A 14150-nucleotide genomic window follows, 5' to 3' on the forward strand; every position below is an offset into this window, starting at 1 on the left:
AAAACGTAACATGAAAGTAAGTGACACAGAGAGAATTGCAAGAAGACCCTTTTTGCTTCATATAACCCATGGAAGTAGTCCCCTTGGTATGAAAACATTAAAACAGTACCAGCTGCCCTTTCTTTCTATATAATAAGTATTGAAAATATTTGCATTATTAAAACTAACTGTGGGAGAAAAACATTCTCCTGGCTGGATGTTAAAGGATTAAAATGGAGCTATTGATTCAATCAGCCATTTTTACATTAGTAGTCATAGTAATCTTCATTAGGGACTATATACCTACTAATATTACCTTCTCAAGGTATTGTTCATAATTTTAACTTTACATTTATTATTTGGGACAGATCTGTGGGACAAATCTATGGTATATTCAGTGATTTTATATAACTATAACATGGTTTCATTAGTTTTTTTTTTCAGGCAAACTGTAAATTTCATAATTTTATACACCTGTGGTGTTTCCACCAGGTATTTTTAAGTTCTTTCTAAATTATATTGCCTTAGATTTGTTAACTATTTATTAATTGATTACACCATAAGAGGGAATAGTCAAACATATAATAATACCTGCCACTATCCAAGGTGAGGACTTATTAATTCATACCAAGATCATTCTAGGGTCCTTGTCACTGGTGCTCCTGTTGAAAGCTGTCAGCACATGGACTGAGTTCAGCTTTTAATCATCAATCAATCAATTAGTCAATCAATTAAAAAGTACTTTTAAAAGATTTGACATCTATGAATTAGAAAAGGTCACATCAAAATCTGTATTTCCATTTTTTTCTCAAAGAAGTAGAATATTTGGAAAAATTGGAACTGCCAAATTTATAATGGATCTACTCAATTTCTAAACTTGAGTAGATCCTTCTTAAAACTACTTTTTACAGCTTCTTCCTGGCCTTGATGTGAACTTGAGTTGCAATCCCTGATCTAGATACTTCCTATCCCAGTGCATCCTACACTCTGCCTCCAGATTAAACTTCTAAGTGCATCGCAGTAAATGTGCCACACCCCTGTCACAAACCTTCCCCTGCTCTTTCCATTGACTCTGTCCTGTGGACTTCAAAGCCTTCTCATTCTGACTTTATATTCTGATATTTACCACTAGGTACCACTGTGGTCAAGTGGGGCCACTTGTTACCAGATCACAGCTTGTGCTTTTACACTTCTTCACTTTACTGATGTTGTTCTCCCTCCAAGGCCTTTTCATTTATATTCATGCATGAATACCAAATCCATTTCTTTTGAACCAGTTGAAAGGTGTATCTCAACGATAGATAGCCTCCTTGAATAGCCAAGATGGGTAGTGATTCTTCCTCTATGCTCATAACAATGATTGGTCTGACTTTCAAATTCTAGAATACATAAAACTTTATGTTGAAATCAAGTGTGATCAAAACTTATCTCAACTACTAGGTAGGATCTAAATCTTAGTCAGTTTGAATCCCACACATACTTGGCATGATTTCTTATACTTACTTGACACTCAATAACTATTTATTGAAGGAGAAAATTTTCTTCTTTGTTCCAATATATTTTATGTAACTAACATCCTCTGAGACAGATGTTGATATTTACATTTGCATTTTTATTAGGTTGATGATAGATTTGTGTATTTAAAATATTGATCTTTTGTGTGAGCAATGTGATTATTCAGAGCTCCAGAGCCTTTTGTATAATAAAATATTTGACCTTCCTTTTAATGGTGGGTTGTTTTTTTTTTTCCCAGTAATTACCATGATGTAGCTTGGTTCTCTATAGTTTTTACCTACTAAACTAATTCAGAAATAATTATGGAATACCAATCATATATCTTTCTTGACATTATAATAATATCATGATGAAATGATATAAAAAACTGTTACTTCTAACCTATAATGTGGTGCTACATTTTAGTTTAGCAGGGTTAAATTTGAAGCTTGACTGGCAATTTGTGGCCCATAGAAGTCTTTTAAAATATTATAATATTTTAAAATATTTTTAGGTTGCACAGTTTATTAGACTAGTCATTGCTCATTGTTCCTAACACTAGAGCGGGTGCTTACACTTAGAATATGCTGCATATAAAGCATGTGTTGACAATCTCATTGATCAATTCCTCTGTTTTGTCTCATGTGCTAAGCACTCACTTAGCATTCATACAGTCCCACTTTCAGATCATCTTCTTACGTTGTTTCTTTTTCTTCCAAAAGCTGTGTCCTGGGCATCTCCCCATTCTTCCTCAGTTGCTTTAAGGAGAGCGCAAACATACTTAAGGCGGTGGTAGAGGGAGAGCATGGAGGTCGCCCCTTTTTCTCCCAGGTCTTCCTCTAGATTTCCTGTAAGCCTGGCTCAGCATCTCAGAGAGAACAGTTGACTGCAAAATGAAAAGAGCTGGCAATGTCACTCAACATAAACATTCATAAAGTTCAAGTCAAAGGATTATTCTTTTAATATTTTAAACCTGTTACCAATGATTCTAGAAAAAATTTACAACACAACTTAAAAAAAATTTATCTCCCTAGAGGGAAACTTTAATTGTCTTTAAAGATCAAAAACAATTGCATTCTTATAAATATATTCATTACAATGTGCACAAGTATAATTATTCAGCACAGCTATGTCAGCAAGACCTATAAGGATAACTTGTGCTTGACCTTTAATCAGAGTAGAAAAGTAAGCATTTTGTGTGGGCACTGGGAACCGCTCAGTGGACTGCTTCAGTGGAGGAGCAGCCTAAAGCGAGTAGCATTAAAACCTATGCCATGTCTAACAAGGTACTTTGAAAATGTCCAGAAATTTTTTATTAAGGACCTTTTTTATTCATTTCTTAATATTTCTTATTTTAGTTAAAGGAAATGAGGAGTACTGAGGTGAATGAATATGACAGTTCTGCCATGTGACACGACCAGGCACAAGTCTTTTCCCAACAATGGTCCCAATTGTTTAATTTTTTTTTTCATTTATCTATGTTTACATGCAAAAAACTGCAACTTCTTGGATTCTAATAGCCTTATTATTGCTTCCTTTCTCCTTCCCCTCTTTCTCCTTTCCCTCCTTTCTCTCTTCCTGTTCTTTTCCTTTTGTCCATTATTTCCTCCTTCATCCACCTCACCCACCTCTCCTCTCCTCCCCTTGTCTTTGGCAACTCCCAATCTTTTCTCTGTATTTATGAGTTTGGATTTTTTGATTCCCTATATAAGTGAGATCATACAATACTTGTTTTCCTCTGTCTGACATATGATATTTAGCATAACGCCCTTAAAGTCTATCCATCTTCTCTCAAATGTCAGGATTTCCTTCTTTCCTATGGCTGAATAATAGTCTCCTCTCTCTCTCTCTCTCTCTCTCTCTCTCTCTCTCTCTCTCTCTCTCTCTCTCTCTCTCTCTCTTGCATTTTCATTTTCCATTCTTCTGTTAATGGACACTTAAGTTGTTTCTTCCTTTTCAAGCTTTTATTAAGCACAAACTATATGGGGAATATTTTACCAGTTACCAGAAAAGTTAGAAATAGCAGAATGCTAAATGTTGTTTTTTTATATATAAAGGGGAAATACATGTTAGTTAACAAGATCTTGAGATAAAGAATTCTAGTCCAAATAGTTAATTTGGGTCAGACAGGAAAGGGGAGTGCTAAAGTAAGAAGAAAGTGTGTGGGTTTCCTAGGGCTGCCCTAACAAAGTACCAAAGATCTACTGGCTTAAAGCAACAGAAACCTTTTGTCTTCAGTTCTGGAGGCCAGAAGTTGTAAAGTGAGGTGTTGAGAGGGCCACATTCCACTTGAAAGTGCCAAGGAAAGAACTGTTTCATGTCTTTCTTTTTGCTTCTGGTAGCCTCAGGGGTCCCTTAGCTTGTAGATGCATCACTCCAACCCTCTGTCTTCATGTTGGCCTTTTCCCTGTTCCTCCACATCATCTTCCCTCTCTGTACATGTCTGTCTCTATGGCCAAATTTCCCCTTTCTTATAAGTCATCTGTATCAGGGCCCGCTATAATGACCTCATTTTAACTTGATTAATTTGTAAAAATCCTAGTTCCAAATAAGACCACATTCTGAGATAACTGGGATTAGCATTCCAACATGTCTATTTGGGGAACACAATTCAGTCCATAGCAAGTAAGAGAAGGAAGACAAGCGGTGAATTTAATTCTAGTAAGCAAACACTGGCATCAAATGTGAAAACACAAGCCTGAGACTTACCTCACTAAATGGGACAAGGGAGCAGGGGAGTATATTTACAAACCCCCATTAGTCACAGGGCAGGAAATACTTGCTACTAATTTGAGGACTGCTCTGCACTTCAGGCAAAGCGGACCTCAGTGACCATAGAAAGCCCTCAGGCAAAGAAATGCAGGTGCGTGGAAGTTGGATTGTGGCCCATGCTGAAGTAGTAAGAAAGGAATTATGGAAGCAACACCAACAGTATCTGGGATAATACCTGAAAAAACAAGTGGAAAATCACATGACACAAACAGTACTAAGGAAAGACAAAGCAAGTTGCAAACAGGAGTAGCTATTCTTAACAAGAGCAAGACTTTGGGCATATCTTTCGTTCCCAAAGGAACCGATGATAGTTGTCAGCTAGTGAGAAGCTGATCAAGGAAGCAACAAGCCCCAAAGACTCAATAAAATAGGTAGTAGACTTAGGTGACAGATCAGAGGAGGGACCTTCGTCTACCATGGAGTCTCATTTTGGCAGGTCCACATTTCATAATGTAGTTTTTAATGATTTGGCTAATTCCCGCTTCTCAAATCTCATCTAGGTGTTAAATTTGTATTTGTTTTAGCTACAAAAACTAAAATCTGCTTGCAGTTTCCTAGGGCTGCCATAACAAAGTACTGGAGGCTGGTTGACTTAACAGAAATTTATTTTCTCACAGTTTTGGAGCCTAGAAGTCAAGGTATTGACAAGGTTGGTTCCTTCTGAACTGAGAAGAAGGAATCGATTTCAGGCCTCTTCCTTGGTTTGTAGATAGCCATCTTCCTCTTGCTCTTCACCTTGTCTTCCCTCTGTATGTGTCTATATCCAAATTTCCTCTTTTTATAAGGACACCAGTCATATTAGATTAGAACTCACCCTAATAACTGCATTTTAACTTAATTACCTCTGTTAAGACCGTATTCTCTACATATGGTCACATTCAGAGGTACTTGGGGTTAGGACATCAACATATGAATTTGGGGGGGTGCATAATTGAGCCCATAGACCCCCAAAATATTAATGTCCTTATCATATGCAAAATACACTCACCTCTTCTCAAAAGTCCCCAAAGCCATTCCAGTGTCAATTCTAAGTCCAAAATCTCACCTAAAGTTCATCTAAATCAGATATGCTCTGGTCATATAGCTCAGTTGGTTAGAGCATTGTCCCGATACGCCAAGGTTGTGGGTTCAATCTCTGGCCAAGGCACATACAAGAATAAAACAATTAATGTATAAATAAATGGAACAATAAATCGATGTTTCTCTCTCCCTCTTTTTCTCATTCTCTCTCTGTCTTTCTCTTTTACTTTTCTCTCTCTCAAATCAATAAAAAAAATCAGATATAAAGGCTGGAAGTATGATTCATCCTGAGGCAAAATTTCTGTGTAGCTGTCTGCCCCTCTTGGACTTCAGCTTAGCCATCCTGAATTTTTTTCTGTTTCCTGGACTTTCTCACATCTTGGCCCTTGGATAGGCTATTCCCTCTTCCCAGAATACTCTTCCTCATTCTCTTCTCTTTTTTCCTATGCATCCCTCAAACAGATGCCTACATGTTGTTTCCCCTATACTTCTTCCAGGGTATCTCTTGCTTGCTTCTTTAGGATCCCTGTATTTTCCTGTGATGACACATGCAACACACTATTTCCAATAGCCTGTTCAATGTTCTTACCAGTCTCTAGTCAGGAAAATCTAAGAGAGCAAGGGCTCCCACGACATTTGACTTGTCATCACAATAGCCCTGAAATGGTGCTAAGAACATAGGAAGAGGTTAGGAAACTAACTAGAAAAAAAAAAAAAAAAGAGGGATAGGGAAGGGAAAGAGAAGAAATAGTGAAACAAGGGGGAGAAAAAGAAAGATTTACATAATGGGAAGGCGAAGAGCCCACTTGATAGAGAGCTTTGAATGCAGATTGTGACAGTGTGGTTACCATCTCAGAGGTTCTAGTGATTTAACCTCACTGGGCTTCATCTGGCAAATGAAAGAGCTCAGATTGACTTTCCTTATCTCTATGATGATAAGTTACAAACTTTCTGAAGCTGAGAGTGGGTTTCAGATGTGACTTGGGTGGGCTTGATTCTGCAGGACCACCTAGGAGCCTCTTGTATAAATCCAAGTGGCAAGTTCTATTTCAAAGAAAGTTAAAATGATTAATTTAGTTTGGGGTTAAGGTTTGGAAATTTAATGCCTGCATCTCGTTCCTGTTTGTACCAGTATAGGCCTTTTAAAGACATGTGTTTGCTGTAACATGGGCATGGTGTATGTCATCTCATACTACAGTCACCTCTTTCAGAACATAAATATTGTTATTCATGTTCACTATATTGGGGAGAGCAATGTATGAAGATATTTATTTGAAGTCTGTTTAAAATAGCTGTTAATCTGAATTATGCTGATATGATCAGTTATTAATCATCTGTGATTGGAGAACACCCCCTGGTGAAAAGGCCCAGGGAATTCTCCTGTGGATGAACATGGAGGAGAAACATTTACAGCTGAACAGGTCTTATGTCAAACCCAAGATTACCAGTAAATTGGCAGAAGGAATTATTATATGTAATGTTGAATCATAATATCCTACGGAGACCTCCTGAAGACATATATGAAAGGATAACTCCATCTAGTATTGCTAGAAATTGCAAACGATTTCTAAAAAAATAAATATTTCTAAGTGTTAAAATTTAGAAAGTGACCATTGTTCATAAAATTACTTTTTTGAAATGTTTATCTTTTTAACTGTTCCCTTCCCCCCCCCCATTCCCCTCAGAGAAAAAGAGACAGATGAGGGGCCCATGGAATTCTATGTATATGTAAAAACAATGGTAATAATAATAACAGCAGCAATACTGGCAGACATTTTGCTTCCTTACCCTATGCCAAGTTATCAATGATTTTACCTATATTATCTCATTTAATTCTAATAATAACCTTATGAGAAAGAATTGATTATTATTTCTACTTTCCAGATGAGAGCTTTCATAAGGCACAGAGAGGTTGAACATGCACCTGGGAAAGTGATGGAGCTGAGATTCAAATCCAGGCTTTCTGGAAACTGTGCTTTACAACAAACACGCTGTAGTTGTAGTAATTGCTAAATAATCACTTCCTGAAGAGGAATCAGAAATGATGTTGTGAGATTAGAAGCTGAGGAAAGTGAATGTTGGATACTGATAATACGACTGAATTTATATTGATTTGGGAATACTCCAAGATTATGTACAGGAATAAGGGAGTTGTCTGTTCCATTCAACTCGTTCTCAAGGGTGATTGTATATATGCCGATGAATACCACATGGGAACTCAGATTACAGTGCAGGTTTAGACAGCCTTCTTTCCTCAGCTATTTAGGTACAGCTTAGAGACACACAAGTGTGATAAATGATTCATCATTATCTCTTTACATATTTATAGATTTTTATGTTCCTTTTAAATCTGTAGTTAGCCAAGATAAAAATATTTGGCTTTTTAAATTTTATTCATTGCTTTCTAGGTATATCCTTGGCAGATTGAGCCTATTATATACCTATGACTTAATGAAATATCTCTTTGCATTTCACTGACTGTGAACCTGGAGTTTTTTTTTTTTGTTTTTTGTTTGTTTTTGAAGTCATTCTGTATTATAATTAATGCTATACTTAAATCTCAGCCAGCAACCAAGTTTATTTGACCTCATGGCTTTTTAGCTTTTCTCCTATTCACTGTACTTACATTTATCCCCTCTGCTAACCTAGATATGAGTACAGCTATTTATAAACCATTTAGATCCTTCCTCTCTTTTGTTTTCATTGTAATCTTTCTCTATGATCAGAAGCAAATTTCATAGTTTCTCCAAGCATGTTTCCTCTTCTTTAAAATATAGATAATGATAAATAGTTCCTACATTTTAGAACTATGTGAGCATTAAACAAGACTGTATATTTGTATCTCTAGCCTAAACGACTTTCCTGAGGTCTGGAAACTCATAAATAATTGTTATTCAACATCTTCACTCAGATACCTAGTAGTCTTCTCAAGTTTAACATGATGTAGACACTCCTCTTGAAATTTTTCTCTCAAATAAGCTCCTCCCCTGACTTTCTAATTTCTGCAGTTTTTCCAATTCCACAGGTCTTGACTTAGGACTTGCCCATGAATCTTGTCATTCATTTATCCAAGGGTAGGGAATGCCTGGCCCTTGGGCCTTATAAGGCCCATGAAATCATTTGGTCTGGCCATGCCAAGGCATTAGGGGTGAGTCAATTAAATGTTTGACCAAATACAGCAAGCTAATTTTTAACTTGATAGTTTTGTGTGGCCCGCAAATGATGTTATAAATACTCAAATGGCCCTTGGCAGAAAAAGGTTCCCCACCCCTGATTATACCTTGCGGCTAATCCATTAACAAATTCTGTGAGCTGTACTGTAATGATAAGTCCTGAATCTGGCTGTTTTCAATACCTTCCTTGCTATCCTCCTAGTCCAAGCCACCATTCACCTTACCAGAGCAGTTGCAATAACTTCTTCACTGGTCTCCCTACCCCACTTTTGACCCTATACAGATTTCTTTGCCCCTCCTAACAGCAGCCAGAGTGATTTTTACATCTTTAAATTAGATAATGGTCTCCCCTGCTCAAAGTACTTTAGTCCTACTGAGAATAAAATGCATGCGACTTGCCATTTGTAATACAATCTTACAGCACCTAGTTCTGAGCATACATTCAACTTCATCGGCCTTGCTCTTACTGCCTCTGCCTCACTGGCCTTCTTGCTGTTACTGTTACATCAAGCTCATTCTGTGCCTCTGTACTTTTGTACTTGCTATTTCCTCTACCTTTAATATTCTCCCTTAGATATTTGCACGACTTGCTTTCTCACCTTATTTACATCTCTGTTCAAATTAACTTCCTCTTGGAGGGTCTCAAGCCTTTTTAGGATGATTTATCTAAAATATCCCTCCCACCTCCCTAGTCACCCTCTAACTTCTTACTCAGGGACCATGGCACACATTGTTTATCATGTGACGTGTTCGTTTCTGTGCTCTCCCCCATCTAGAACGTATATTCCTTGAATTCAGGAACATGTCCTATTCAGCACTGCATGGGTCCAGTGCCCACAACAGCCCTGGCAATGATAGATTTTCAACATAGGTTTGTCAAAAAAAAAAATGAATTAATGAATAGAAAGCACATACAGCCTCAAGCGCACTGAGTCCTCATAAACGTTAGCTATTATCCCTCTACCCTTTCCTAATGAGACACATTAGAAAAATGTCACACCTGTTACATTCTTCATTAATATGGGCCATACAATTTTAATTGCATTTACTTGTATATTTCTCATAAAATTTGCTAGCTCAGTATTTCCATTTCATAGATAGGGTAACTGAGGGTTAGAAGGTTGGATAACATGGCCAGAATGACTTACTCCTTTGAAGTATAGAGTTGGCCCAGATTCTCGTTTCTATGTCCACTGATCATGCAGTAGAAAATGATTTAAATGAAAGGTCATCACTCTTTTTATAAATATTTTTTAAAAATATATTTTTATTGATTTTAGAGACGGGAGAGGGATAGAGAGAAAGGTGGAAACATCAAAGATGAGAGATAACCATTGATTGGCTGCCTCTGCATGCCCCCTACTGGGGATCGAGCCTGCAACCTGGGCATGTGCCCTGACCCGGAATCAAACCATGACCTGGTTCATGGGTCGATGTTCAACCACTGAGCCACCTCGGCCGGGCAAGATCACCACTCTCATAGCAGGATTTGATTTGGATAATATCACTGGTGGGCAAGTGCTTCTTCTTTCATTGCATATGTTCATACCTGAAAGAAGATAAAACATCCCAGAGGGCAGGGGATCATTTTTTGAGCCATGGTATCCAACATACTAGAGCCAGACATGCTCACATCTGGTGTTATTCTACTCTGCTTTATCTGTCTCCCAAATCACTGCCAAACTTCAACTTTTCTTTTCTTTTTTATTTTTGTGGGCTTTTAATTAATTACATTTTTTCTAATTTTCAGTCTATATAATATGTTACACAAGCTGATTTGAAACCGTCTTTACTCAAAAAAAATTTTACGATGCTTAAGCGCTAGTTGATAAAACCTTCCCTTTGCTCTTAACTGTGGGTCTGCTGCTGTCGTCTTCAAAGGCAGAAGACAGATGAGGGAGAGAAAGCAGATAGCAATAAAGCTGGCAGGAGTGAAGGGCTGGGCAGTAAATGAGAAGAAACCGTTGGAAGGAATGAAAAGATTGAAGGGAGGTAGCCAGATCTTCAGTGATGATCAAGAAGAGGCAGTGCCTGCCACAAGTTTATGGGGTGCCATGTGCTGATGGGGGTGCTGGAAGGAAAGGAACTGAAGCAGGCAGAGGAAGAAGAAAGCGCCAGAAATAATGACAATTATAGAGAGTAGTCCAGGCTACAGGAGATGGTGGGATGTTTGGGAATAATACAATTAATGATGTACAGTAGAGGTTAACTATAGTTCTAACAGCTAAGAGAGTGGATGTAATATTGTCATGCTGTGGAAGCAGGAACTTAATACTGTGCTGAGTTGGGGGAGATGTGGGAAGCGCCATCTAATTTTCCCGGCTGCTGATTTTACTGCTCCAATAGATGCCAGTGGCCTCTAGGTGCTTTGCTGCTGTTAAGGCGGCTGTGGTGGAGGTGTTTGGAGAAGCAGCAGTTTCTGCCTTGGCAGTGCAAAGGGGAGAGGCGGCTGAAGACCCTGAGTCAGGCAGCTCACAAACCAAAGCTCACTGGCCCCGCATTCTCTAATTGAGGTCTCTGGTGGTTTATTGAACCTGCAAGGACAAACTAAAAGTGCTTGTGGGGAAAAAAACAGCAGCATTGAAATTGTGAGGTTAGCTATAACTCTGCCGGTTAGTTCTGCAGCAAAGGTAAACTGAAAGATAGGTGTTTCAGGATTTCTCAGAAGGATGCAACTGCTTCTCTTTCTTTTGAATATGCAAATCAATGCTTAATTTTCTCAGCGCTTGCATTGATATAGCCCACTTTATGATATGCAGCCTCTGATTGCTGCCTGAAACTTTCATTCTCCCTGATGCTCCTGAGAGAAGAAGCTGTCTCTTTTATTCTCACAGTATCTTTGAGCATGGGGCCAGTCACGTGGACACGATTTCTATTTTGCACTAATAAACTGAAACATGAGATTGAAAAGTTTATCTGAAACCAGTAGAGCAGCTAGGACTTGTCTTCTCCCTCCAAGCTTGATTGCTTTTTTTAAGTTTGTTTCTGATAGTTGGTTTTATTTTATTTCATTTGTGTGTGTAGAGGTGTGGTGGTGATGTAGCTCATACGTGCTCCAAATAACTATATGAATTTACTGCTTCCTGGAGAATATGCAATGTACTTTAATCACGTTTTCAAAATTTTTAGTATAAGTTTTAATTTGATGTATTTGTTTATAATACATTCCCATTTTCTCCTTTAGCACCTTGTATATAATTCTTATATTAATTTAATTATTCAATTAATAGCTTGAATAGTCACTATGTGCTAGGCAAAGTTCTCAGTACTAATGATATAATGATGAGCAAAATAGCATGTAAAAATTCACACATACAGACCATTCTTGGATCGCTTTATGACATAGGTTGTCATCTACCATTTTTTAAAAAAAATTTTTTATTGATTTCAGAGAGGAAGAGAGAGGGAGAGAGAGATAGAAACATCAATGATGAGAGAGATCATTGATCGGCTGCCTCCTGCATGCCCCACACTGGGGATTGAGCCCTCAGCCCAGGTATGTACCCCAACCTAGAATTGACTGGGAACCATGACCTTCTGTCTCATAGGTCGACGAGTAACCATTGAGTCACACCAGCCAAGCTGATCTGCCATTTTAACATAGATAAAATAAAGAGGCATATCTATTTTTTCTAATACCATTTCATTCATTAACATAATTGACCTCTGATTATGAATGATACAATGGTATCAGCCCTAAGGAACTTTTAGTTGATTGGGGGGGAAAGAATTGTAATGAATGGTTTTGACAAATTAGAACTTGAAGATGGAGCCTCGAGGGCAGGTAATGTACCTATCTTGCTTACCATTATAGTCTCAGTATTTTGTTGTAAATGCAATCAAAGTATTTTTTAAAAAGAAAATCGAAACCTCTTGTTAACAAAAAATTCTGGTTTTAGAATCTGTGCTGTAGATAAGAAATATCCAGGGAGCAGTTATAACATACACATTCCTAAGTATCTCCCTTGAAACACTAAACCAGATTTTTGTGGGAGGTACACCCTCAGCTTTTGGATTTCTAAGTAATCTTTACGTCAAGTTTATTGCTAAACCCTAGTTATGAAGGAGGGAGGTTTCTTGGCTTGTGTCAGGGGGCTTTCATTCACCTCACTTTTAGTAATGGTTTACATCAGGAGCAGCTAACGATGACCCATGGGCCAAATCCAGCCTACCACCTATTTTTGTATGGCTTGTGAAGCAAGAATGGCTTTTGTTTTTTAATTTTTTCTTAATTTTTAGAGAGAGAGAGAGAGAGAGAGAGAGAGAGAGAGAGAGAGGAAGAGAGAGAGAGACATCAACTTGTGGTTCCACTTATTTATGAATTCATTGGTTGCAATTTTTTCCTTTTTAAGTTGTATTCCTCCTTTATTTCCCTTTTGACAAATGACACTGGAAAGTGCAAGAAAAACATCAAGCAATGATAATTACAGTGAGCATGAACAAAATAAACTGATGAACAAAATAGAAACAGAGGCATGGTTACACTGGTTGCTTCTTGTATGTGCCCTGACTGATGATCAAACCCAAAAACTTGGTATATCAGGTTGATGCTCTAACCAACTGAGCTACCTGGCCTGGGCTTAAGAATGGCTTTTACATTTTTAAATAATGAAGAAAATAAAAAAGAGTAATACTTTGTAACACATAAAATTACATTAAATTTATATTTTAGTGTATATAAATGAGTTTTTATTAGATCATAGTTGTTTGCCCTCACTTGTTTTGCATTGTCTATGGCTGGTTTTCTACTACAAATGCAATACTGTATAGTCAAGATGAAGACTATGGCCTGCAAAGCCTAAACATTTACTATCTTGTCCTTTACAGAAAGTTTGCCTACCTCTGTGATGGGATGCAAATATTCTTACATATTTCACAAAGTATGAATGTGGGATAAATAGAAAGTTAGATGTGATACTTACAGCCCAAAAGGTTCTTGTCACTATGGAGCAATGGGTCAAATCAAGCAAGACAAAACGGAGGTGATAAGATAATAAGGTCCTATATGTTGCCCTACATGCAGCAACCACGAAATTATGGGCAATTTATCTATTGAACATATAAAAATGACATGGGCATTTTAGTTGACAGTAAGTTAAAAAAGATGTTGATTGTTTGATTATGACCACTAAAAATCTGATGTGATATGGACCTATAAATAAAAGCATAGTCTATAAAATAAGATTACACCTAATGATTGATTCTAGTTTGGAATCAATATAATGGAATATATATGTGAACTACTTTCAAGGGAAGCTATGAGGATGACAAAGGGATGCAAAGTCATACCAAGTGATCAATGATTTTGTCTGAGGAAAGAAAAAAATCTGAGGGGACATAACAGATAAAAACCATAACAGGTTTTTAAATATTTAGATGAATGTCATGTGGGAAAGATTTATTTAGATTTATTCTGTTTGAGTATAATAGGCTCAATATAAATAAATACACTAGTTGTTATTCAAATATGAAATAGTATATGCCTCAGAAGGTGAGTCCTTTATCCCCTTGGAAAAACTCTGATTTGGGATATTGTTGTTGAGATTAAGGATCATTAGGGAATTTAGAGTAAGTTTCATGTAAGATCTCTGCCAACATCCTCACAGAGAATAATTCTGGTATATTATGTATGCATTTTGATATTTCGTGTGCAGTCATTGAGCCTTGACTATTTACAGAGCAATCTTTATTGTGAAGGATACAAAGGAAATT

The 14150-nt window shown here is 37.3% G+C and overlaps 1 protein-coding gene across 5 annotated transcripts in view; it reads left to right on the plus strand.

Moving 5' to 3' along the window:
- The window catches only part of RIMS1 (regulating synaptic membrane exocytosis 1), a 409384-nt gene that overhangs the window by 154357 nt on the left and 240877 nt on the right, over window positions 1-14150 (plus strand). The window lies entirely within an intron of this gene.

This window comes from Eptesicus fuscus, chromosome 10 (assembly GCF_027574615.1).
Source record: "Eptesicus fuscus isolate TK198812 chromosome 10, DD_ASM_mEF_20220401, whole genome shotgun sequence".
In the NCBI taxonomy this organism is placed as follows: domain Eukaryota; kingdom Metazoa; phylum Chordata; class Mammalia; order Chiroptera; family Vespertilionidae; genus Eptesicus; species Eptesicus fuscus.